Source organism: Pleurodeles waltl, chromosome 6, assembly GCF_031143425.1.
Source record: "Pleurodeles waltl isolate 20211129_DDA chromosome 6, aPleWal1.hap1.20221129, whole genome shotgun sequence".
In the NCBI taxonomy this organism is placed as follows: domain Eukaryota; kingdom Metazoa; phylum Chordata; class Amphibia; order Caudata; family Salamandridae; genus Pleurodeles; species Pleurodeles waltl.
The window spans coordinates 1437654900-1437680684 of record NC_090445.1 but is presented as its reverse complement, the minus strand read 5'-3'; the positions used below and the strand labels follow the sequence as shown (position 1 = coordinate 1437680684).

Below are 25785 nucleotides of genomic sequence, written 5' to 3'. Positions count from 1 at the left end.
AAGCCCTTCAACTGTGCCCTGCCAGAACCCCACACACGCGGTCTGCCAGAGGACCTCAGTTCTTGCAATCATACACACTGATGCTCCTGTACTGGGACCGCAGGCACAGCTCCATCAGTGCACCTCAGTTCTACCCCGGCAAGGTCACTTCCTTTCCTATACTACGACCCCGCTCACAGACTGTTTTATTACAGCAGCTCAGTTCTAATATTCAGTCCCACTGCCAAGCCAATACTGGACTCAAAAAGAGCAAAACACTGCGCAGCCAGTGCACCTCAAGTCTAACATCTAACGTCACTGTTGATGGGAACCACCACAGCTCTGCCAGAATCCATCAATTCTAACATTCAGTGCACATTTCTTCTCAGGACTCCTCACTTCTGTGCTTGAGAGGCAATGCCACTCCCATGCTGGGCACCACTCGCAGCTTCACCAGGGCACCTCCAGGCTAACACTCAGCAACACTGACACACCAACACTATGTTCCACACGTAGCTCCATTAACATACCTCACTTCTGACCGTATGTATCCACTCCTATTCCAGTACTACAGCCCACATACAACTCTGTCAGTGCACCTCAACCCTAACCTGCAGTGCCCCATTATTCCAATACCAGGAATTACACAGTGCTCCATTTCTCATTTCTCACCCGCTGCCTTTCTATTATTCCAGCACTGGGCCTAGACACAACTCTGTCTATATCCCCAATCCTGATGTGAATCACCCTGATATTGCTGTATTGGGGTTCACATACAACTCTGCTAATGCACCTACTGCTGTTCTGCAGTGCCCCCTGCTGTTCCACACTCTGACTCTGTTTGAGGATGTGGGGAATCCTATTAAATCTATTCTTAGCTGCCATCTTTAGTTGGGAGGGTCTGTTTCACTTATCTCACTCCTTCCTTTCTTTTCTTTACTATATTTACTCTCAATGTTTTCTTTCTTCCCCACTTTTCCCTTTCCAGCTCTTAAAATACACATTTGTTCTTTCTTTCAACTGTTTTTAGGTCGAGCACGCAAGTGCTCTGGCCTGTTGTAAACTGTTGTTGTAATCTATCTGTGGGCTTTTAACCCCTTGGGTGCCCAGGACGAGTTGGTTTCGCCCTCGGCTACCGTTGCCCGCTGCTGAGGACGAGACCAGCTCGTCCTGCTATGGGCCCTTGGGGGGGAGCGCTAGTGTTCCCCCGAATGGCCAAGCACCTCCCTCCCCTGGGCAGGCATGGAAGGGGAATCGCTTCCCCTTCCACCCACCCCCCTGTGGTGTCTGATGACATCAGCGCGTGATTGTGCGCTGACCTCATCAGAGACCTACCCCTCAGAGGCAAAATGCAAAAGCATTTCTCCTCTGATCACGTGGAGAGGGCGAGAGAGGCATGGAAGGAGAGGAAGGACCTTTCCTCTCCTTTCATGTCTCTCTCAGCATTTCTGCTGCCTGATCACGATGCAATTGAGCAGCAGAAATGGCACTAGACACCAGGGAATTTTTTTATGCTTGATGTTTGTACATAAGGGAAGCGGCCCCTTGGGCAAGGGCCGCTCCGTAGGGGGGCAAAATATTTTATGGCTGTTTCTGCCCCTGGAGGGTCAGAAACCCCTAGACACCTGGGAGATATATATATGTTCAATGGCATGTGTAGCTGCAGATGCACATGCTCCACATCCTGCCATCTGGTGTTGGGCTCGGAGTGTTACAAGTTGTTTTTCTTCGAAGAAGTCTTTTCGAGTCACGAGACCGAGGGACTCCTCCCATTTCAGCTCCATTGCGCATGGGCGTCGACTCCATCTTAGATTGTTTTTTTCCGCCATCGGGTTCGGACGTGTTCCTTTTCGCTCCGTGTTTTGGGTCGGAAAGTTAGTTAGAATCTCGGAAAAATCATCAGTATTGTTTGCGTTCGGTATCGGGTTAGTTACAACAGATCGACACCGACTTTTGAAGAGCTCCAGTGGCCCTTTGGGGTTTTATCGATCCCCCGTTGGGGCCTGGTCGGCCCGGCTGCCTGTCTCTTCAAGGCTGATGGAACGGACCCCATTCCGCTTCTGCCCAAAATGCCATAACAAGTATCCATATACAGATCAGCATCTGGTCTGTAACTTGTGTTTGTCGCCGGAACACAAGGAAGATACTTGTGAAGCCTGTCGAGCGTTTCGGTCCAGGAAGACACTAAGAGACCGAAGAGCAAGGAGACTGTAAATGGCGTCGGCGCCGACAGGACTAGAACGTTTCGAGGAGGAGGAAGAAACATTCTCCATCCATGAATCGACTCGGATGAGATCGATCCCGAAGAAACGCCGAAAACCGTGAGTAAGACGTCGAAACACAAAACTCACGAAAAAACCACTAAAGCCCAGGGGACGCCACCGCCAACAGGCCATAGCTTAACCCAAAAAATAGGTGACCGATCATCGGCACGGAAAAAGGGCACGCTGGGGGCGAAGTCATCCGACTCCAGTCGAGATACCGCCACACAGCAAGCTCGGGCTCGAGATAGTGGCTCCGAGCAGGTTCGGCACCGAGATAGAGGCACCGAAATGGGTCGGCACCGAGAGACCACGACGCCGAAAGTAAAGAAGGTTTCGTCGGAACCGAAAAAAAGCAGCCGATAAGGTTTCGATACCGAAACATCTGGCCTCGGAACCGAAAACGAGTTCCTACACTGAGGAACAAGGACTGTCCTCACAAATGAAAATACATAGATTTGGACAGGAATTGGAGACAATGGAGCCAGACTACACCCAAAGAAGGCTCCACATCCAAAAAGAAACAGGGAAGATCAGCACTCTCCCTCCTATTAGAATGAAACACAAACTTGGCTTCCAGGAGAAAGACAAGCAGCCACAGGCAAAGGTGGCTAAACAAGTAAGCCTGCCACCGTCTCCACAACGATCGCCGCAAACATCACCGGTAGCCACTCCACCTATGATGCAATCCCCGACTCATACAGGACCGCAAGTAGTAGAAGAAGGACAGAGTATCTCCAACAATCACATACGGTCAGCAATGGATGCAGCAGACACAGCTGCTAGAACTGTCAACACAGCAGTGACAATAAGGAGACATGCATGGCTGCGTACATCAGGATTTAAACCGGAAATACAGCAAGCTGTGCTGAATATGCCATTTAACGGACAGCAGTTGTTTGGGCCGGAGGTGGACACTGCTATCGAAAAACTTAAGAAAGACACTGATACGGCCAAAGCCATGGGCGCACTCTACTCCCCACAGAGCAGAGGCACATTTCGAAAAACACAGTTTAGAGGGGGGTTTCGAGGGCAAAGCACAGAACCCACGACCTCACAAACAAGGCCCACTTATCAGAGCCAATATCTGCGGGGAAGTTTTCGGGGACAATATAGAGGGGGACAGCTCCCAAAAAGTAGAGGGAAGTTCCAAAGCCCCAAAACTCCTCAAAACAAGCAGTGACTTCCAAGTCACACATCCCCAACACATAACACCTGTGGGGGGGAGACTAAGCAAATTTTACAAACATTGGGAGGAGATAACAACAGACACTTGGGTACTGGCAATTATCCAGCATGGTTATTGCATAGAATTTCTCAAATTCCCTCCAAACGTCCCACAGAAAACACACAATATGTCAAAACAACATATAGATCTTCTAGGACTAGAAGTTCAGGCATTGCTACAGAAAGAAGCAATAGAATTAGTACCAAACCAACAGAAAGGAACAGGAGTTTACTCTCTGTACTTTCTCATACCCAAAAAAGACAAAACTCTGAGACCTATATTAGATCTCAGAACATTAAATACCTACATCAAATCAGATCACTTTCACATGGTGACATTACAGGACGTAATCCCACTGCTCAAACAACAAAACTACATGACAACACTAGACCTAAAGGATGCATATTTCCATATACTGATACATCCTTCACACAGAAAGTACTTAAGGTTTGTATTCCAAGGGGTACATTACCAATTCAAGGTGTTGCCATTCGGAATAACAACTGCGCCAAGAGTTTTTACAAAGTGCCTGGCAGTCGTAGCTGCACATATCAGAAGGCAGCAAATACATGTGTTCCCGTACCTAGACGATTGGTTAATCAAAACCAACACGCTAGAACGGTGTTCACAACACACAAAGTATGTCATAGAAACCCTCCACAAACTAGGTTTCTCAATCAACTACACAAAGTCACACCTTCTGCTGTGTCAGACACAGCAATACTTAGGGGCGACAATCAACACAGCAAAAGGGATTGCCACTCCAAGTCCACAAAGGGTTCAGGCATTTCACAATGTAATACAGGCCATATATCCAAAACAAAAAATACTAGTCAAAATGGTGATGAAACTCCTAGGCATGATGTCCTCATGCATAGCCATTGTTCCAAACGCAAGGTTGCACATGCGGCCCTTACAACAGTGCCTAGCATCACAATGGTCACAGGCACAGGGTCAACTTCTAGATCTGGTGTTGGTAGACCGCCAAACATACACCTCGCTTCAATGGTGGAACAGTATCAATTTAAACCAAGGGCGGCCTTTCCAAGACCCAGTGCCACAATATGTAATAACGACAGATGCCTCCATGATAGGGTGGGGAGCACACCTCAATCAACACAGCATCCAAGGACAATGGGACAGTCAGCAAAAACAGTTTCACATAAATCACTTAGAACTATTGGCAGTATTTCTAGCGCTGAAAGCATTTCAACCCATAATAAGCCACAAACACATTCTTTTCAAAACAGACAACATGACAACGATGTATTACCTAAACAAACAGGGAGGGACACACTCAACACAGTTGTGTCTCCTGGCACAGAGAATATGGCATTGGGCGATTCACAACCACATTCGCCTAATAGCACAATTTATTCCAGGAATTCAGAATCAGTTAGCAGACAATCTCTCTCGGGATCACTAACAGATCCACGAATGGGAGATTCACCCCCAAATACTGAGCACTTACTTCCAGAGTTGGGGAACACCACAAATAGATCTATTTGCAACAAAGGAAAACGCAAAATGCCGAAACTTTGCATCCAGGTACCCACAACATCAGTCTCAGGGCAATGCATTATGGATGAGTTGGTCAGGGATATTTGCTTACGCTTTTCCCCCTCTCCCACTCCTTCCATATCTGGTAAACAAGTTGAGTCAAAACAAACTCAAGCTCATACTAATAGCGCCAACATGGGCAAGACAACCTTGGTACACAACACTACTAGACCTCTCAGTAGTGCCTCATGTCAAACTACCAAACAGACCAGATCTGTTAACGCAACACAAACAACAGATCAGACACCCAAGTCCAGCATCGCTGAATCTAGCAATTTGGCTCCTGAAGTCCTAGAGTTCGGACACTTAGACCTTACACAGGAATGTATGGAGGTCATAAAACAAGCTAGGAAACCTACCACTAGACATTGCTATGCAAATAAGTGGAAAAGATTTGTTTATTACTGCCATAATAATCAAATTCACCCTTACACGCATCTGCCAAAGATATCGTAAAATACTTACTACATTTGCAAAAGTCAAAGCTAGCTTTTTCTTCCATTAAGATACATCTTACCGCAATTTCAGCTTACCTGCAAATTACGCACTCAACTTCACGGTTTAAGATACCAGTCATAAAAGCGTTTATGGAAGGCCTAAAGAGAATTATACCACCAAGAACACCACCAGTTCCTTCGTGGAACCTCAACATTGTCTTAACACGACTCATGGGTCCACCTTTTGAGCCCATGCACTCTTGTGAAATGCAATACTTAACTTGGAAAGTTGCATTTTTAATTGCCATCACATCTTTAAGAAGAGTAAGTGAGATTCAAGCATTTACCATACAAGAACTATTTATTCAAATACACAAGCATAAAGTAGTTCTACGGACAAATCCTAAATTTTTACCAAAAGTCATATCACCGTTCCACTTGAATCAAACAGTAGAATTACCAGTGTTCTTCCCACAGCCAGATTCTGTAGCTGAAAGAGCACTACATACATTAGACATCAAAAGAGCGTTAATGTACTACATTGACAGAACACAACTAATTCGAAAAACAAAACAATTATTTATTGCTTTCCAAAAACCTCATACAGGAAATCCAATTTCTAAACAAGGCATTGCTAGATGGATAGTTAAATGCATTCAAACCTGTTATCTTAAAGCAAAAAGAGAACTGCCTATTACACCAAAGGCACACTCAACTAGAAAGAAAGGTGCTACCATGGCCTTTCTAGGAAATATTCCAATGACCGAAATATGTAAGGCAGCTACATGGTCTACGCCTCATACATTTACTAAACACTACTGTGTAGATGTGTTAACAGCACAACAAGCCACAGTAGGTCAAGCAGTACTACGAACATTGTTTCAAACAACTTCAACTCCTACAGGCTGAACCACCGCTTTTGGGGAGATAACTGCTTACTAGTCTATGCACAGCATGTGTATCTGCAGCTACACATGCCATCGAACGGAAAATGTCACTTACCCAGTGTACATCTGTTCGTGGCATTAGTTGCTATAGATTCACATGCGCCCACCCGCCTCCCCGGGAGCCTGTAGCCGTTTAGAAGTTGATCTTGAACATTTGTAAATTTGTAAATATATTACTTTAAACTACATTATGTACTTACGTATTCACTCCATTGCATGGGCACTATTACTAGCATACACAACTCCTACCTCACCCTCTGCGGGGAAAACAATCTAAGATGGAGTCGACGCCCATGTGCAATGGAGCCGAAATGGGAGGAGTCCCTCGATCTCGTGACTCGAAAAGACTTCTTCGAAGAAAAACAACTTGTAACACTCCGAGCCCAACACCAGATGGCGGGATGTGCACAGCATGTGAATCTGCAGCAACTAATGCCACGAACAGATGTACACTGGGTAAGTGACATTTTCCATATATATATATATATATATATAAATATATATATACACACAATTCCTCCAAAAATGTAGACGAATTCCCGGACAACAAGTAGAGGTCAAATAGTCACTTTAATTCAAAATTGCCTCCTCTCAATACAACGCTTTTCAGCTGAAGCCTTGCTCACGTATACAGAGGGAGTTGGCTACACACATTAAATATCCATACCTTACATAAACGTAAACGAAGGACTAACATCACCAGTTACTGACAATTCTCGAACCATACAGGCGCCATATTTCAATGTCCAGAAATACATAAACTAAGGCTTAATTCATACAATTCCTATACCATTATAAAGTATTATCTTAAGCATTTTAATTTTAATAGTTACCTAAAATAGACATTCAATCATAAAGTATTAAAATGAATTTAGGAAATACAAAGAACAGTTCTTGTTCATTTATATAAATACCACAAACAAGAGAGTTCTATTATAAATTATTATAAAACTCCATTATTCACAATCTATATGAATATATAAATACTTCCTCTAATGCTTAAGAATAAGTCAGGGCATGCATGCCCAACCTTAATTAAGATCATCCAATAAGTACGCCATCCAAACCTTAGGTGAAAAACCCAAAATCAAATAAAATAAACCCTACAATAAATGCATCAAAAAAAGCCCTAAATTACCAATGTGTGTGCAAACCCCAATCCACTGTTGTGTTAAAAATGTCAAAATATTTTAAGTGCATAAATATTATCAAAAGGTTATTTTTATATAAAATTATTAAGCAGCAGCAAAAGTCCAGCAAAATAATTCAGTCCAAATATACATTCATTTCCTGACTAGAATTTAAACCTATGGGGGTCAGGGTGTTCAACCTAATAATCATCTTAGATTCCAGTATCCTCATTCTTCTCTCTCTGTTGCCACCCCTGACAGAAGTTTTGACCTGATCCATAACAGCAAAACTCAATAACCGTTCATCCCCATTGTGTTTCTCATGAAAATGTCTTGCCACAGGATAATTACGGTCATGATTACGAATGACTCTAATATGCTTCAGAACCCTTTTCTCAGCTTTGTAAATAGTGCTACCCACATAATTTTTTTTTGCATGGGCAGACAAACAATAAATACAGAAATCTGTATTACAGTTATAATGGCCTCGAATCTGATAAGTCCAATGTCCCTTATCTCCACTGATTTCACAGCAATTGTTGCTGTACCTACAAGCTTTGCCCTGTTTGCAACAGAAAAACCCAGCCGGGTAGTCTGGCAAGTTAGTCTTCATGCTAGTGCTTGTGACCAGATTCTGGCTTAAATCTTCTCTTAAAGATCTGCTCTTTCGGAAAGTGATCAGGGGCACATTCGAAATATCATTGATCAAAACAGGATCAGTGTGTAAAATATGCCAGCTTTTGGTCAAAATCTGTCTCATAATTTGTGCCTGATTAGAGTATGTGGTGATGAATCTGACACTGTGTTCATTGCTAACTGCATCTAACCTAGGATAAAGCAACTGCTCCCTTTCTATGTTGTCCGCCTTCCTTTTGGCTTGTGAAATGATCTTACTGTTGTAGCCTCTAGCCTGAAAACATTTAACCATGATGTAATTTTCTTGCTGGTAATCTTCCTCATGCTACAAATTCTGTGCGCTCTCAAAAATTCTCCAAGAGGTATACTAGCAATAAGCTTTGATGGATGTGCACTGTATGCATTTAAAAGACTATTTCCAGCTGTCAACTTCCTGTGCACTTTTGCCCTTAACAATTCTTCATGTACCAGCACATCAACATCCAAAAATTGAATACGTTCCTTACTACATTGTTCGCTCAGCTGTAAATTGTATTCGTTGTTATTCAAAAATGCCACAAACCTCCTCGCAGATTCCTCATCACCCCTCCAAATCACAAAGATGTCATCGATATAACGACACCACAAAACCACATTCTTATCAAAGTGGACATTTGTTCTTCCCACCAGCCCATGACCAAATTCGCATAGCTTGGTGCAAAGCATGTCCCCATTGCTGTACCCTGAATCTGTTTGTACAGTTTATCATCAAATAGAAAGAAGTTATTATTGAAACAGAAGCTGATCATATCACAGATCATCTCTGTATGCATCAAATATGAGAGTGATCTGGCCCTTAGAAAATGTTGAATCATTTGCAACCCTAATTCATGTTGAATGCATGTGTACAGACTGGTGACATCCATGGTGAGAAGAAGAAAATCTTCTTCCCACTGGATGCCATCAATCATTTTCAAAAACTGAGTTGTGTCTTTTATATAGGATGGAAGACTCTCAACAAAAGGTCTTAAAAAATAATCTATATATCTAGATGTGTTTTCCAAAAGCGACCCTATAGCAGAAACTATTGGTCTGCCAGGGGGAGTAACACTATTCTTATGTATCTTAGGTAACAAATACAGTATAGAAATTACTGGTGAATCACATTTCAAAAATTTATATTCCTCCCAATTCAATAGACCTTTTTCCTTCCAATCTATCCACATCTCAAAATATTTCATAATAGATGCTTTAACATCAGTCATTTTCACTTTGATATAACATGAATCATCATTCACCTATCTCAAACCTTCTGTTAAATAATCAACTTTATCCAAGACAACCACGTTACCTCCCTTGTCTGACTGCCTGATAAAAATACTACAGTCATTCTTTAGTCCTAGTAATGCTTCTCCTTGTAAACTGGTCAGGTTATGTTGTTTGCCATTACTCCCTTGATATTTGATCTTCTTTAATTGTTTAATCACATCTCTTTCAAAGACATCTATGGCATCACACTGAATAGCAGGTAGAAACACTGATTTGGGTTTAACTGCAGTCGGGCAGGGACTATCCAATTCAATACCCAAATCCACCAAATTAAACATGGGATCCTCATGTGCTATGATACCATCATGCAGCATTGAAAATGTATGTAATACTCCAACATCAGAGATATTTAGTGTACTAACAGGTTGCCTGCCCTCCACCCGTTGTTCCAATGTGACCTTTGTTAAATGCCACTTCTTCAATTTTAATTTCCTGACCAACTGAAACAGATCATTTCTTGTCATTACATAATCAAAGTCAGTCCTAGGACAAAAAGATAAACCCAGTGCTAGAAGACTCATCTCTTGTTTGGTTAAAGTCCTAGACGACAAATTAACCACCGTCTTTTTATCATTTTCCGAGCTCTGGTTGTCACGCCTGTTTGCCTGGACTCTTCTTTTCCTTGCTCATATCTTTGCTGCCCGATTCCTCTTCCTCTGCCTCTTGAACCTCGACCCCTACCTCTTTGGGGAAATACTTATTTTCTTTGGTCTGTCCTTCCCTGATTTAAAAGGCGAAATTGCTTAAAAAAATTAGATTTACTCAGATTCTTATCCGCAGCTGCTCCTTTCTCTAAGAGGGAATCAGACACATCCGACTGACTGCCATCCAAAACTTCACTTTCTTCCACTTTCTGATGTAAAATCCCTGTTATTCTCAACCAATGGTTCTTTCTCATTTTCCACGTACAGATGGTCATATTTGCGATGGGGGGTTACAATTCTACCTGATTGATAATCCTTAAAATCACAAATAAATTTGCGTTGTTTTTTAGACATAATATCCTCTTCAAGACTATTCAATTTCTTCTCCAAATCTTTCTTACATTCTTCCACACCATCATCCGATGTAAGGGATAAAATTTCAGTAGACACTTTGGGGGTCATTCTAAGTCTGGCGGGCGGCGGAGGCCGCCCGCCAGACTTCCCCCTCTGAAATACCGCTCCGCGGTCAAAAGACCGCAGAGGGTATTCTAAGTTTTTCCCTGGGCTGGCGGGCGGTCGCCAAAAGACCGCCCGCCAGCCCAGGGAAAAACTCCCTTCCCACGAGGATGCCGGCTCGTAATCGAGTCGGCGGAGTGGGAAGGTGCGACGGGTGCTGTTGCACCCGTCGCGTATTTCACTGTCTGCCAAGCAGACAGTGAAATACTTGTAGGGGCCCTCTTACGGGGGCCCCTGCAGTGCCCATGCCAGTGGCATGGGCACTGCAGGGGCCCCCAGGGGCCCTGCGACCCCCCCTACCGCCATCCGGTTCCCGGCGGGCGGACCGCCCGGAACTGGATGGCGGTAGGGGGGGTCGGAATCCCCTCGGCGGCGCAGCTAGCTGCGCCGCCTTGGAGGATTCCAAAGGGCGGCGGTACACTGGCGGGAGACCGCCAGTGTTGCCGGTCTGACCGCGGCTTTACCGCCGCGGTCAGAATGCCCTGCGGGGCACTGCCGGCCTGTCGGCGGTGCTCCCGCCGACCCTGGCCCCGGCGGTCTAAGACCGCCGGGGTCAGAATGACCCCCTTTGTCTATTTCATCCACAATTTTCTTCCTATCTTTGGCTGCATACTTGATCAGAATTTTCATCATATTAAGTGAGCTGACTTTAGAGTTCTCAGGCCACTCCTCAAGCATGTCAGGATCCGGATCCTCATATGTGAGTATGGTATAAATCCTCAAGCCCCTCGACACTCTTTCTACGTCGATACATCTTTGTAGGGATTCAATCTCCCACCACTTGGAAAGCTCTTTTCTAGAAAGTTTCTCCATCTTTTCACAAAGCAACTGTAATTTGAGTTCAGAGCCACCATTAGCATGACCCTCCATCCTGCCCCTAGGATCTGCCATATGGGCAGAAAAAAGCTTACTGGACTTTTCCTTGCGCCGCACCTCAAGAGAGGAAGCCATCTTGATATAATTGTAATTGAACCATCAACTGTGGACTCTTATGTGTTCCTAGTCCACTCCACCACCACAAGTTTTCCTAGATGCAATGCCTTACTTCCATACGTTGGATCCCAAATATAGAATAGTTCACTTGGTCATCCCAAAAATAAGAATATTCTACAGTTACCTAAAAGTAATAGCTGAAACTAACAGCTATAATATGAAAAAATACAAAAAGAAATAAAATGAAAAAATAATGATGATAATGGAAAAAATGAAAACCAACGGACGACCTAATGCCCTAATTGGCTGTACGTATAAGGCTCCACAACACTCCTGAAATACAGTGCTCTCTTCGCACAGGCTGTATTTCGCTTATTGGACACTACTGGTGGTCATAGTCAGATAAAAATTATCTTAGGCTTCTCAAATGGAATTCCAATTGTTCCATATAATCAGTAGTAGCAGTAACTGTTCATAACGCTGTTCCAGAAGATTAACAAGGTGCATTCACAGATTTGACAGATTTACAACAGAAATTCTTTCCTTAAAGCCAAGTGCAGCATTCAGCTACTAACAGTTATATTATTGAATTGGATGTCACCATAAAAGCACTTTTAACAAGTATAATACAGGGATCCCACCTGCATACTTGCTAACGCTTCCCTGTAATGTCGCTAACTTGCTCGTGTGCCGCTGGAATACAAAGACAGCAATCCGGTGCTGTACCGCTGAGTTGCCGATGTTTCAACGTAGACCTAAATATATATATATATATATATGTGTGTAAAATGTACTTATATTTATATCATGCCACTGTCTAACTGCTGACTTTGAAACTGGTGAATAAAGTTTGAATCCAACATAATTAACCTCCTGTGATCCTGGGAAAATCACTTAATCAACCCTTGCCTAAAAACCACAAGCAATAGCGAAGCCAATACGTCCTACTTATGCAAGATCTATTGGCTTTGTCTATGCTATTTCTTAGTCATTGTAGGGGCTAAATTTCCCCACGGTGTCTTCCATTAGGAGAGAGCACCAACTATTTACTCAATAGAATATGAGTAGCGTTGGTCTTCAGTTCCATCAGTTTAATCGCTGCAGCGGGTTACAGACACAGGAGCACTTGCGTCTCCTCGTGCAAAGCAGTAGCAACCCCCAACCCATCTCCCTGGTCACCTTTATACTGTAAATTCCACCTCCCTCCCCCTGCGTGCATGCTTAGTTAAGTCCATATATGTGCATAACCCTTACCCTAACAAGTTTAGGCAGATCAGCAGGATGCAGGTTGCAAAAATAACAGAAACGGTTTCAACTGACAGGATACAGATAACGTCTTGTCGGACAACATTCCACAAACTGAGGCGCCTTGAGCTAACAAGTCACAGATAACATCTCTAGCCCATGAGCGTGACCAAACAAGAATTCCGAGAAAAGCAAGTCAAAAGGTCAAACAGAAAGAAACTGTCATTGTAAAGAAAAAATGCAGCTCTGCATGTAGTCCATACATTAAAGAGAAAGACACGTTGCACAAATGAAGCCCTCATGTCAAGTTAAGAATTTTGCGTTTTCACAAACAGCCCTTTTTTTGCTATGAGGTGAACATTTTGCATTCAAATTTCTATTCTACACATCTCATAAAACACTCCCAACTGAGCAAGAAAAGCATTTGTTGCATGTACGTTAACTGGGGGTGGACGGCAAGCTCCCATACAGGTGGTACAAATGACTGGTAGACAATTTATACAGAGGCAGCATCCCAGTACTGCCCCAGCAATTATGAGTAAACCTATGAATACTTAACAACCCCAAGTAGTAAGAATCCCCCAGAACCACCCTGATACAGTCCATGTACCGGTATCTTGATGTATTTCTTCTGCTATTTTATGTAATTTATTTATTGCCAGGTGTACAGAAGGGGCATTATCCGGTATATATACGCAACAGGAAGACCCAATTATGTGGCATACACCACCACGGTCAGCCAGTATGATATCTAGGGCAACCCTTTGTTGAAGAGTTATCAGCCTATTGGCTTCCATCTCAACCGTTAAGTTGGCTAATGCTCCTGCAGTCTCATTTATGACAGCTTCTACTATGTGGGTGAGTCTCCTAATGTCCCTACTAGCCAGACCTGCTCCTACGGGGTAGAACAGGGCCAAAAAGAAAACTGTGGCTACCTCACCTGTGTCTGTTTGGTCAAGTTCTCTTTTCTGCAGGTGATTATTTTTATGGTAGCTAGGAGGTGCAATATAAACAGGAGGTGTAAGTAAAGCTAAATAGCAAGCACCAGACCATTCTGGTGGGAGGCGAATATAGGCATTCTTGCCACACACAAACACTGTGGCTGGAGTGGCCACAAATTCATGAGTGCCTGTCTCATTCAATTGTATTGATGCTCAACATTTAATCTGGCCAATCCATTTTTGTCCCTGGCAGGAGTAACAGAGTGGGGCCTTTACACTAGTTAAAATCACTCTAGTTCATAGTCCCTTCTTTATTCCTGACCTGGTGTAGGAACTATTATAACTTTCATACTTCTTTTCCTCCAGTTCATTGCCCCTCCACCCATTGTCTATTCTGCATGTATTATTTAATCTTAAAAGGAAACCAAGGTACCCCAGTACTTCCTTTGTTATATATCTTTTTAGGAGGAGTGCTGTCATTGCCATGAACTGCCTTAGCCAGCAGGTACCATTAAATTAAAAAGGAAGAGTGCCAAATTGCATACTACCATCAGTGGAATGGGGAAGAAACCCACAGACGTAACTATTGGATTTATTAAAAAAATTCTGAACTGCCCCCATCATTTTAATAAAAGTGTTATTCATGTAATCTGCCCTGTGGGCTTCCTTGTGAGGAGCTAAAGTAACAAAATGATGATCAGGAGGGGGTGCAGTTGTTGGTAGTATCTTATGCATGGGAGCATGCCATTCAAGCACAAAAAACATTGCTAATGCAAGGGAGCACACGGAAAACAATGTGGTAAATAATACAATACAGTTTTTCCTTTTGTTCTCCCCTCCCTCCTCCCTAGTTACATTGCAGTACCTATTCATTCCCCTATCTACTCTATCAAGCAGTATTTACAATAATCCCCAGTGTCCTTTATTTCAAAGCCTCACTGGTCAGCTTATGTACAGGTCCGGTCGTTGGCGGTCTTCACCACCAACATGGTGTGCAGTCCTTTCTAGGACTGTTTCTTCTGTTAAGTCTCTTTGTAATTCACACTGGCTTTCTTTCTCAAACAGTATCTGGGTCCGATCAGTTCCTGTTCAAACAACTCTGGGGGAGAAGTGCTTTTATCTGCATGATCCTCAAGAGTCCTTATCTCCCCGTTCAGAATCACTTCTCCATCTCCAAAGGGCACTTGTTACGGAATGTGTTCAGTCTCTGAATCTGGTACATTGTTAAGCACCCATTTATCATAGGGCAAAGGCAAAGGGCACCTCTTCACATGTGAGGCGTGAATCCAGTTCTTTTTACCGTCACACTTCACAGCAGTTTGGGTCACAAGGAGGATTTGGAATGGGCCCTTCCACCAGGGCAAAAAGGCTGGATTTGTTCTGGATATTTTTCACAAATATCCAGTCCCCTGGCCACAGGGAATAGCCGTCCCCCTTGAACGTTCTGGGTAGTGTCTCCTTGACCTGTTTGTGAATAGAACGCAATTGTTCAGTGAGTTGTACACAATAATCAAAAAATAATGGATAATCAATGTTGGATAACATCCTTTTCCTAGGCACCCCCCACAAATTAGCTGGTCGCCCCATCACAACCTCGTAAGGCGATACTTTAGCTCTAGAATGTGGTGTATTTCTAATGGATAGCAGTGCTATGGGGAGTGCGTCTGGCCACTTTAACTTTGTGTCAGCACATATCTTTGCTAGCTTGCTTTTTAGGATACCATTGTAGCGTTCCACTTGGCCTGCTGCTTGTGGATGATAGGCACAATGAAACTTCTGTTGTACTTTAAACCCCTACAGACCAAATCCATCACCTGTCTGGTAAAATGGCTGCCATTGTCACTCCAAATCGTTTGAGGCAGACCATATCCAGGAAAGTACTCTTTCATCAGTACCTTGGCCGCACTGGCAGCAGAGCAATCAGTCAGTGGATAGGCCTCCACCCATGTACTGTAAGTGCACACCACCACCACCAGCATGTACCTTTTCTTATTCACTCGTTCCATTTCCATGAAATCCATCTGTAGAACTTCAAACGGTATGTCTGGGGGTGCAAAGTTTCCTTTGGGAACAAGGGTGCCTTTCCCTACTTTGTATGTCTGGCATATTATACATCTTTGTTCATGTGATCATGCACATTTAGTAATGTTCATGTTGTACCAGACCTGGTCTAGTGTGTCCACTTTAGCCTGTGCACTGATATGAGCTGGCACATGAGCTGAAGTAACAATAGCATTTACATAGGCATCGGGTAACATCCACTTTTTCTTCCTTGTTTTATCCACCCAACACCCTTCTTTGTCCAAAGTGCCAGTATTATGCCATAACAAGTTCTTCCGGTGTTGCTGCATTTTGGATTTCTTTTACACTTTCTATTGTCTTATTCATCATGCCTACTTCCGGTGTCCATCTAGCTGTCCCTGACACATACATGGGTGTCTCTTCACTTTGAGATGTCTCTTTTGCTACTTGATCAGCAAAGGCATTGCCTCTTCCTATATCATTCTCTATTTTCTTGTACGCTGAACATTTGATCACTGCAATCTTACTAGGTAGTGTCAGGGTATTCAATAATCTCACAATCAAATCCCCATGTTGTATTTTTGTTCCGTGTGAAGTCATGAACCCTCTTTCTTTCCACAATTTTGCAAAGGAGTGTGCCACCCCAAAAGCATATTGGCTATCTGTGTAGACATTTACTCTTAATCCCTGGCTCAGTTCACAGGCTCTTGTTAGAGCTATCAATTCTGCCGCTTGTGCAGAGTTTTGAGGTATTTTGTTAGTCTCTACTACTGTCCTGAGTGTAGTGACGGGATGCGCAGCAGTAGCCATTCCACTGGGTAGTTTGAAGCAAGATCCATCCACAAACAGTTCCCCTTCCCAATCTTTCAGTGGTTGATCAGTAAGGTCAACTCTCCCTTTCGTCTCTTCCTCAGTGGTGGTATTGCAGTCATGAATGTGTTTGTCAGAGACTTCTTTGTCTGGGAGGGGTAACATGGTGGCTGGATTCAGGACATTACATCTTCTGATGGTGATATGGGGTGCAAACAGCACCAACTCATACCTGGTCAATCTAGCATTGGTAAGATGTCGAGTCTGTGTTTTGTTTAATAAAACATCTACTGCATGAGGCACCATTCAACATGTTCAGTTAAAGGAGCCGACACTGCGACTTGAGCAGGGAAACTATTGTGGCGAAGCCTTTCCTGTCACGTGACCTACGACTAAATTTACATACCAATAATTCAGTGTCACTTCCGAGTCCTTCTGTTGTTTCTTTTTGTGGCAACAAGTGTTTTATCAATTTACTGTATTACAACAATTATTATAAATTGGTTGTATTTTAAAGGGTTTTCTAGGATGAACTTAGTAAACTAAATCACCCTGACAGTCTGTGGAACGATGTTTCCTTGAGCCACAGATGGCGGCCATGAAAGGCATACTCTGACTTCTCTTCAAACCGAATAAATCTTTCGCCGTTTACTAAAGATTTCTGTGGAGATGAACATTTAAGAGTTTAACTCAATTTGTAAAAGCCCTGCCAAGTGCAGGGTTAACCATATTTAGTAAATAACTATATAGTAGGGAGATTGATTATTTGCTGGTTCCTAAAGTGTGACAGCATTCTTTTGTTATCCATTGACGCTTTGGGAGTGATTCTTACTGTGTTAACCTATAGCCCTGGTACATAACATCTAAGAAGGACGCGTGCTGCACAAAAAACTCCATATCATCCGAAAGGATCCACTACCATGTGGGAAGCAGTAATATATAACAACTGATAAGGAAGGATCAATTGGTAAATGAAACACGTAACTGTATCCAATCTGGGTTTTATTTATGGATCAGCTCTTGCTTCTCCTATTTGATTGTTTATTGAGATTTTATTCAAATTCCCTCTGTGACTTAATGGTAAAGATGTGTTAAAGTATACATTTACAAACATATATATATATATATATATATATATATATATATATGTTCAATGGCATGTGTAGCTGCAGATACACATATTTTGCACATCCCGCCATCTAGTGTTGGTCTCGGAGTGTTACAAGTTGTTTTTCTTCGAAGAAGTCTTTCGAGTCACGAGATCGAGGGACTCCTCCCCTTTCGGCTCCATTGCGCATGGGCGTCGACTCCATCTTAGATTGTTTTTTTTCCGCCATCGGGTTCGGACGTGTTCCTTTTCGCTCCGTGTTTCGGTTCGGAAAGTTAGTTCGAATCTCGGAAAAATCGACGGTATTGTTTGCGTTCGGTATCGGGTTAGTTACTACAGATCGACACCGATTTTTTAAGAGCTCCGGTGGCCCTTTTGGGTTTTTTCAATCCCCCGTCGGGGCCTGGTCGGCCCAGCCACGTGTCTCTTCAAGACTGATGGAACGGACCCCATTCCGATTCTGCCCAAAATGTCACAACAAGTATCCGTATACAGATCAGCACCTGGTCTGTAACTTGTGTTTGTCTCCAGAACACAAAAAAGATACGTGTGAAGCCTGTCGAGCGTTTCGGTCGAGGAAGACATTAAGAGACCGAAGAGCGAGAAGACTGCAAATGGCGTCGGTGCCGACAGGACAAAGGCATTTGGAGGAGGAAGAGGAAAGCTTCTCCATCCAGGAGTTGGACTTGGACGAGCTTGATCCCGAAGAAACGCCTAACCTGTAAAATAGGTGACCGACCATCGGCACCGAAAAAGGGCACGCTTGTGTCGAAGTCATCCGACTCCGGTCGAGATACCGGCACACAGCAATCTCGAGCCCGAGACAGCGGCTCCGAGCAAGTTCGGCACCGAGACAGCGGCACCGAAATGGGTCGGCACCGAGAGATCATGACGCCGAAAATAAAGAAAGGGTCGTCGGAGCCGAAAAAGGCTACCGAAAAGGTTTCCATTCCGAAACATCCAGCATCGGAACCGAAATCAGGTTCCACACAGAGGAACAGGGATTGTCCTCCCAAATGCAAGGACATAAGTTCGGACAAGAACTAGAATCAATGGAGCCAGACTACACTCAAAGGAGGCTCCACATTCAAAAGGACACAGGGAAAATAAGCACTCTTCCCCCAATTAAGATGAAAAGAAGACTTGCCTTTCAAGAAAAGGACAAGCAGCCACAGGCAAAGGTGGCAAGACAGACAACTCCGCCACCATCTCCACCACCATCAGTGCACAAATCACCGGTAGACACGCCACAACTGATGCAATCCCCAACGCATACTGCAATGAGTCAAGACGATCCCGACGCATGGGACCTTTATGATGCGCCAGTATCGGATAACAGCCCAGACTGTTACCCAGCGAGACCGTCCCCACTTGAGGACAGTACATCCTACACGCAGGTGGTCTCAAGGGCAGCAGCTTTTCATAATGTCACCTTGCATGCAGAACCGATTGAGGATGACTTTTTGTTTAATACACTATCCTCCACTCATAGCCAATACCAGAGCTTACCTATGCTACCGGGAATGCTAAAACACTCCAAACAGTTGTTTCAGGAGCCTGTGAAGGGCAGGGCCATAACTCCAAGGGTGGAGAAAAAGTACAAGCCACCGCCTACAGATCCTGTGTATATCACGCAGCAATTAACACCAGACTCTGTGGTAGTAGGGGCAGCTCGCAAGAGAGCAAACTCTCACACCTCAGGAGACGAACCACCTCCTGACAAGGAGAGTCGCAATTTTGACGCTGCATGAAAAAGGGTTGCATCACAAGCAGCAAACCAATGGCGCATTGCCAACTCACCGGCACTTCTGGCAAGATATGATAGGGCTCATTGGGACGAAATGCAGCATTTCATAGAACACTTACCCAAAGAGTTCCAGAAAAGGGCACAACAAGTGGTGGAGGAAGGACAAAGTATCACAAATAATCAGATACGGTCAGCAATGGATGCAGCAGATACAGCTGGAAAGACAGTAAATACTGCAGTAACAATAAGGAGACACGCATGGTTGCGTACATCGGGATTCAAGCCGAAAATACAACAAGCCGTGCTGAATATGCCATTTAATGGACAACAGTTGTTTGGGCCGGAGGTGGACACTGCTATCGAAAAACTTAAAAAAGACACTGATACGGCCAAAGCCATGGGCGCACTCTACTCCCCACAGAGCAGAGGCACATTTCGCAAAACACAGTTTAGAGGGGGGTTTCGAGGACAAGCTACAGAACCCACAACCTCACAAACAAGGCCCACTTATCAAAGTCAATATCAGTGGGGAAGTTTTCGGGGACAATTTAGAGGGGGACAATTCCCAAAAAATAGAGGGAAGTTCCAAAGCTCCTCAAAACAAGCAGTGACTTCCAAGTCACGAATCCCCAACACATAACACCTGTGGGGGGGAGACTAAGCAATTTTTACAAACATTGGGAGGAGATAACAACAGACACTTGGGTACTGGCAATTATGCAGCATGGTTATTGCATAGAATTTCTCAGATTCCCTCCAAACGTGCCACCGAAAACACACAATATGTCAAAACAACACATGGATCTTCTAGGACTAGAGGTCCAGGCATTGCTACAAAAAGGAGCAATAGAATTAGTACCAATTCAACAAAAAGGAACAGGAGTTTACTCTCTGTACTTTCTCATGCCCAAAAAGGACAAAACACTGAGACCTATATTAGATCTCAGAACATTAAATACCTTCATCAAATCAGACCACTTTCACATGGTAACATTACAAGACGTAATCCAACTGCTCAAACAACAAGACTACATGACAACACTAGACCTAAAGCATGCATATTTCCATATACCGATACATCCTTCACACAGAAAGTACCTAAGATTTGTATTTCAAGGGGTACATTACCAATTCAAGGTGTTGCCATTCGGAATAACAACTGCGCCAAGAGTTTTTACAAAATGTCTGGCAGTAGTAGCTGCGCATATCAGAAGGCAGCAAATACATGTGTTCCCGTACCTAGACGATTGGTTAATCAAAACCAACACACTAGAACGGTGTTTACAACACACAAAGTACGTCATAAAAACCCTACACAAACTAGGTTTCTCGATCAACTACACAAAGTCACACCTTCAGCCGTGTCAGACACAGCAATACTTAGGGGCAACAATCGACACAGCAAAGGCGATTGCCACTCCAAGTCCACAAAGAGTACAAGCATTTCACAACGTAATACAGGTCATGTATCCAAACCAAAGAATACAAGTCAAAATAGTAATGAAACTACTAGGCATGATGTCCTCATGCATAGCCATTGTCCCAAACGCCAGATTGCACATGCGGCCCTTACAGCAGTGCCTAGCATCACAATGGTCACAGGCACAGGGTCAACTTCTAGATCTAGTGTTGATAGACCGCCAAACATACACCTCGCTTCAATGGTGGAACAATACAAATTTAAACCAAGGGTGGCCTTTTCAAGACCCAGTGGCTCAATACGTAATAACTACAGATGCCTCCATGATAGGGTGGGGAGCACACCTCAATCAACACAACATTCAGAGACAATGGGACTCTCGGCAAAAACAGTTTCACATAAATCACTTAGAACTATTGGCAGTATTTCTAGCGTTAAAAGCTTTTCAACCAATAATAAGCCACAAACACATTCTTGTCAAAACAGACAACATGACAACAATGTATTACCTAAACAAACAGGGAGGAACACACTCAACACAGTTGTGTCTCCTGACACAGAATATATGGCATTGGGCGATACACAACCACATTCGCCTAATAGCACAGTTCATTCCAGGGATACAGAATCAATTAGCAGACAATCTCTCTCGGGATCACCAACAGATCCACGAATGGGAGATTCACCCCCAAGTACTACACACTTACTTCCAAAATTGGGGAACACCACAAATAGACCTGTTTGCAACAAAAGAAAACGCAAAATGCCAAAACTTCGCATCCAGGTACCCACAAGATCAGTCTCTGGGCAATGCGTTATGGATGAGTTGGTCAGGGATATTTGCATACGCTTTTCCCCCTCTCCCACTCCTTCCATATCTAGTAAACAAGTTGAGTCAAAACAAACTCAAACTCATACTCATAGCACCAACTTGGGCAAGACAACCTTGGTACACAACACTACTAGACCTCTCAGTAGTGCCTCATATCAAACTACCAAACAGACCAGATCTGTTAACTCAACACAATCAACAGATCAGACACCCCAATCCAACATCGCTGAATCTAGCAATTTGGCTCCTGAAGTCTTAGAGTTCGGACACTTAGACCTTACACAGTAATGTATGGAAGTCATAAAACAAGCTAGAAAACCAACCACTAGACATTGCTATGCAAATAAGTGGAAAAGGTTTGTTTATTATTGCCATAATAATCAAATTCAACCCTTACATGCATCTGCTACAGACATCGTAAGCTATTTGCTACATTTGCAAAAGTCAAAACTAGCTTTTTCATCCATTAAGATACATCTTACCGCAATTTCAGCTTACCTGCAAATTACCCACTCAACTTCACTGTTTAGGATACCAGTCATAAAAACCTTTATGGAAGGCTTAAAAAGAATTATACCACCAAGAACACCACCATTTCCTTCGTGGAACCTCAACATTGTCTTAACACGACTCATGGGGCCACCATTTGAACCCATGCACTCATGTGAAATGCAATATTTAACATGGAAAGTTGCATTTCTAATTGCCATCACATCTCTAAGAAGAGTCAGTGAAATCCAAGCATTTACCATACAAGAACCATTTATTCAAATACACAAGCATAAAGTAGTTCTACGGACAAATCCAAAATTTTTACCAAAAGTCATATCACTGTTCCACTTGAATCAAACAGTAGAACTACCAGTGTTCTGCCCACAGCCAGATTCTGTAGCTGAGAGAGCACTACATACATTAGACATCAAAAGAGCGTTAATGTACTACATTGACAGAACAAAACAAATTCGGAAAACAAAACAATTATTTGTTGCTTTCCAAAAACCTCATACAGGTAATCCAATTTCAAAACAAGGCATTGCTAGATGGATAGTTAAATACACCTAGGGCACACTCAACTAGAAAGAAAGGTGCTACCATGGCCTTTCTAGGAAACATTCCAATGACTGAAATATGTAAGGCAGCCACATGGTCTATGCCTCATACGTTTACCAAGCACTACTGCTTGGATGTGTTAACAGCACAGCAAGCCACAGTAGGACAAGCAGTACTACGAACTTTGTTTCAAACAACTTCAACTCCTACAGGCTGAACCACCGCTTTTGGGGAGATAACTGCTTACTAGTCTATGCAAAGCATGTGTATCTGCAGCTACACATGCCATTGAATGAAAAATGTCACTTACCCAGTGTACATCTGTTCGTGGCATGAGACGCTGCAGATTCACATGCGCCCACCCGCCTCACCGGGAGCCTGTAGCCGTTTTGAAGTTGATCTTCAACATTTGTAAATTTTTAAATATATCACTTTAAACTACATTATGTACATACATGTTTACTCCATTGCATGGGCACTATTACTATAATACACAACTCCTACCTCACCCTCTGCGGGGAAAACAATCTAAGATGGAGTCGACGCCCATGCGCAATGGAGCAGAAAGGGGAGGAGTCCCTCGATCTCGTGACTCGAAAGACTTCTTTGAAGAAAAACAACTTGTAACACTCCGAGCCCAACACTAGATGGCGGGATGTGCAAAGCATGTGAATCTGCAGCGTCTCATGCCACGAACAGATGTACACTGGGTAAGTGACATTTTCCATATATATATATATATATATATATATATATATATATACACAATTCCTCCAAAAATGTAGACGAATGCCCGGACAACAAGTAGAGGTCAAATAGTCACTTTAATTCAAAATTGCCTCCTCTCAATACTACGCGTTTCAGCCGAAGCCTTGCTCACGTATACAGAGGGAGTTGGCTACACACATTAAATATCCACACCTTACATAAACGTAAACGAAGGACTAACATCACCAGTTACTGACAATTCTCGAACCATACAGGCGCCATATTTCAATGTCCAGAAATACATAAACTAAGGCTTAATTCATACAATTCCTATACCATTATAAAGTATTATCTTAAGCATATTAATTTTAATAGTTACCTAAAATAGACATATTCAATCATAAACTATTAAAATGAATTTAGGAAATACAAAGAACAGTTCCTGGGAAGAGGCTAGATGGGCAGCTATTTTGGAGACTGCCAAATCAAATGATACTTCCAAGTTTTGGAAATTGATAGCAGATGACTGCAGCGATCCAGCCTCTTTACCCGGCTCTGCAATTCTTTCTGCAGTATGGGTGGAGCATTTCGGCCAATTATATGATGGTCCACCTGAAGTATCTGTTAGGACCCGCGATGTTCCAATAACTCAAGGAGCCTCCCTGATCAAATTTACCCTTGATGAAACTAGAGCTGCAATTGATTCATTTAAATTGGGAAAGGCCCCCAGCCCTGATAAGATCCAGGGCGATCTATATAAGGCAAGACCTGATATTTGGGCACCCTATCTCAATCTAATCTGCAATGCAGTTGCAGCGGGAGCTCCTGCTCCATCTTCTTGGAATGGGGCTGAGATAGTTCCCATTTTCAAGAAAGGCTGCCCCAGTAATCCTGCTAATTATCGACCGATATGTTTAATTGACAACTACCAAAAGATCTATGCAAAACAGCTTTTGTCCCATTTAGATGAATGGATCTCGGAGTCTGAAGTTTTATCTGATTTACAAGCGGGGTTTAGACCCGCAGTTAGCACTATAGACCAAGCCCTAAGATTCCTGGCAATCAAATGGAAGAATGTAGGCCTGAGGGGGGGAATTTGTATGTGATTTTTATCGACCTCAGAGCTGCTTTTGATCTGATCCCCAGGAATTTGCTTTGGTTAACTCTTTCAAACATGGGGGTCCCATCTGGTCTTTTGAAACTTATTGTCAGATTACATGACAATACTTATGCACAAATCAGGTGCGGTAAGGATGGTGAACTGACAGACCGTGTAGCTATTAAAAGAGGTGTTAGACAGGGCTGTGTTCTGGCCCCGCTCTCTTTTTGCTCTATATTAACAACTGCATCCACTACCTAGAAAATTGTATTAATGACTCACCCAAACTGGCTGGAAAGAAAACTCCATGTCTGCTTTACGCAGACAGTACTATTCTTCTAGCTAAATCACCAATAGGAATCCAAAACTTGGTCAACCAATTCTGCGATTTCTGCAGAGACTATGGGCTGGACATCAACATCAAGAAAACGAAATGTATGATCTTCAGCACCTCAAGGAAAAAAACCTGTGCTAGAATAGTAATGAACTCAATTTGACTATCTAGGTATCCGGCTCTCTAATACAGGTAGCTGGGAGGCAGCTATTGACAAAGGAGCACTTATCATAAGTCAAGAGGTGGGGCTCTAGCTCGCAGAGCTAGAAAGGCATTGAGTCCCCCCCTGAATATAATTGCTGAGATTTATAATGTACAAATCCGTGCGGCTGCCTTGTATGGAGCGGAACTTTGGGGCTCATATAGAAAATGGACCCTTTACAAACCAAAGAAAATAATTTCCTTAGACAGGTTTCCAGGTTAGGAAAAGGTACACCAATGACCCCTCTTAGGCTTGACTTAGGCTTAAATAGAATTAAAAACACAGCATCCCTAAGACCCCTTTCCTACTGGATTCGCCTTTGGAAAACTACCGAACTTGAACCATTCAGGGTGGCGATAAGAGAACTCTTAGCATCGCCCCAAGGTCCGAAGAAAATCCCATGGCTGAAGGAGATGAAAGCTGCTTGGGACAACCTAGGTCTTCCCCTCTATTGGAAACACCCTGAGATGATCCCCTCTAAATCAAGACAACTTGTCAAAAAAAGGTATTGGGAGAAAACCAATGAGGATTTACTGCACCGCAATAGGGCGGGCAGGTTAACATCAGAATTCCTCCAGCTCAAACACGAACCCCGGTCCGAGAGCCTCATGGATCGCCCTATACCTGCATATGCTATTACTCTATTTCTCCAGCTAAGATATGGCATCCTGCCGATTAATAGCTTCAC

General features: G+C 43.3%; 1 protein-coding gene and 1 non-coding gene across 2 annotated transcripts in view; both read left to right on the top strand.

Moving 5' to 3' along the window:
• The window catches only part of LOC138300931 (inhibitor of nuclear factor kappa-B kinase subunit alpha-like), a 417875-nt gene that overhangs the window by 340558 nt on the left and 51532 nt on the right, over positions 1-25785 (top strand). The gene's annotated exons all lie outside the window — the stretch shown is intronic.
• On the top strand, positions 17205-17320 carry LOC138302252 (U5 spliceosomal RNA). The gene has a single exon (XR_011205346.1). It is a non-coding gene; the product is annotated as a U5 spliceosomal RNA (small nuclear RNA).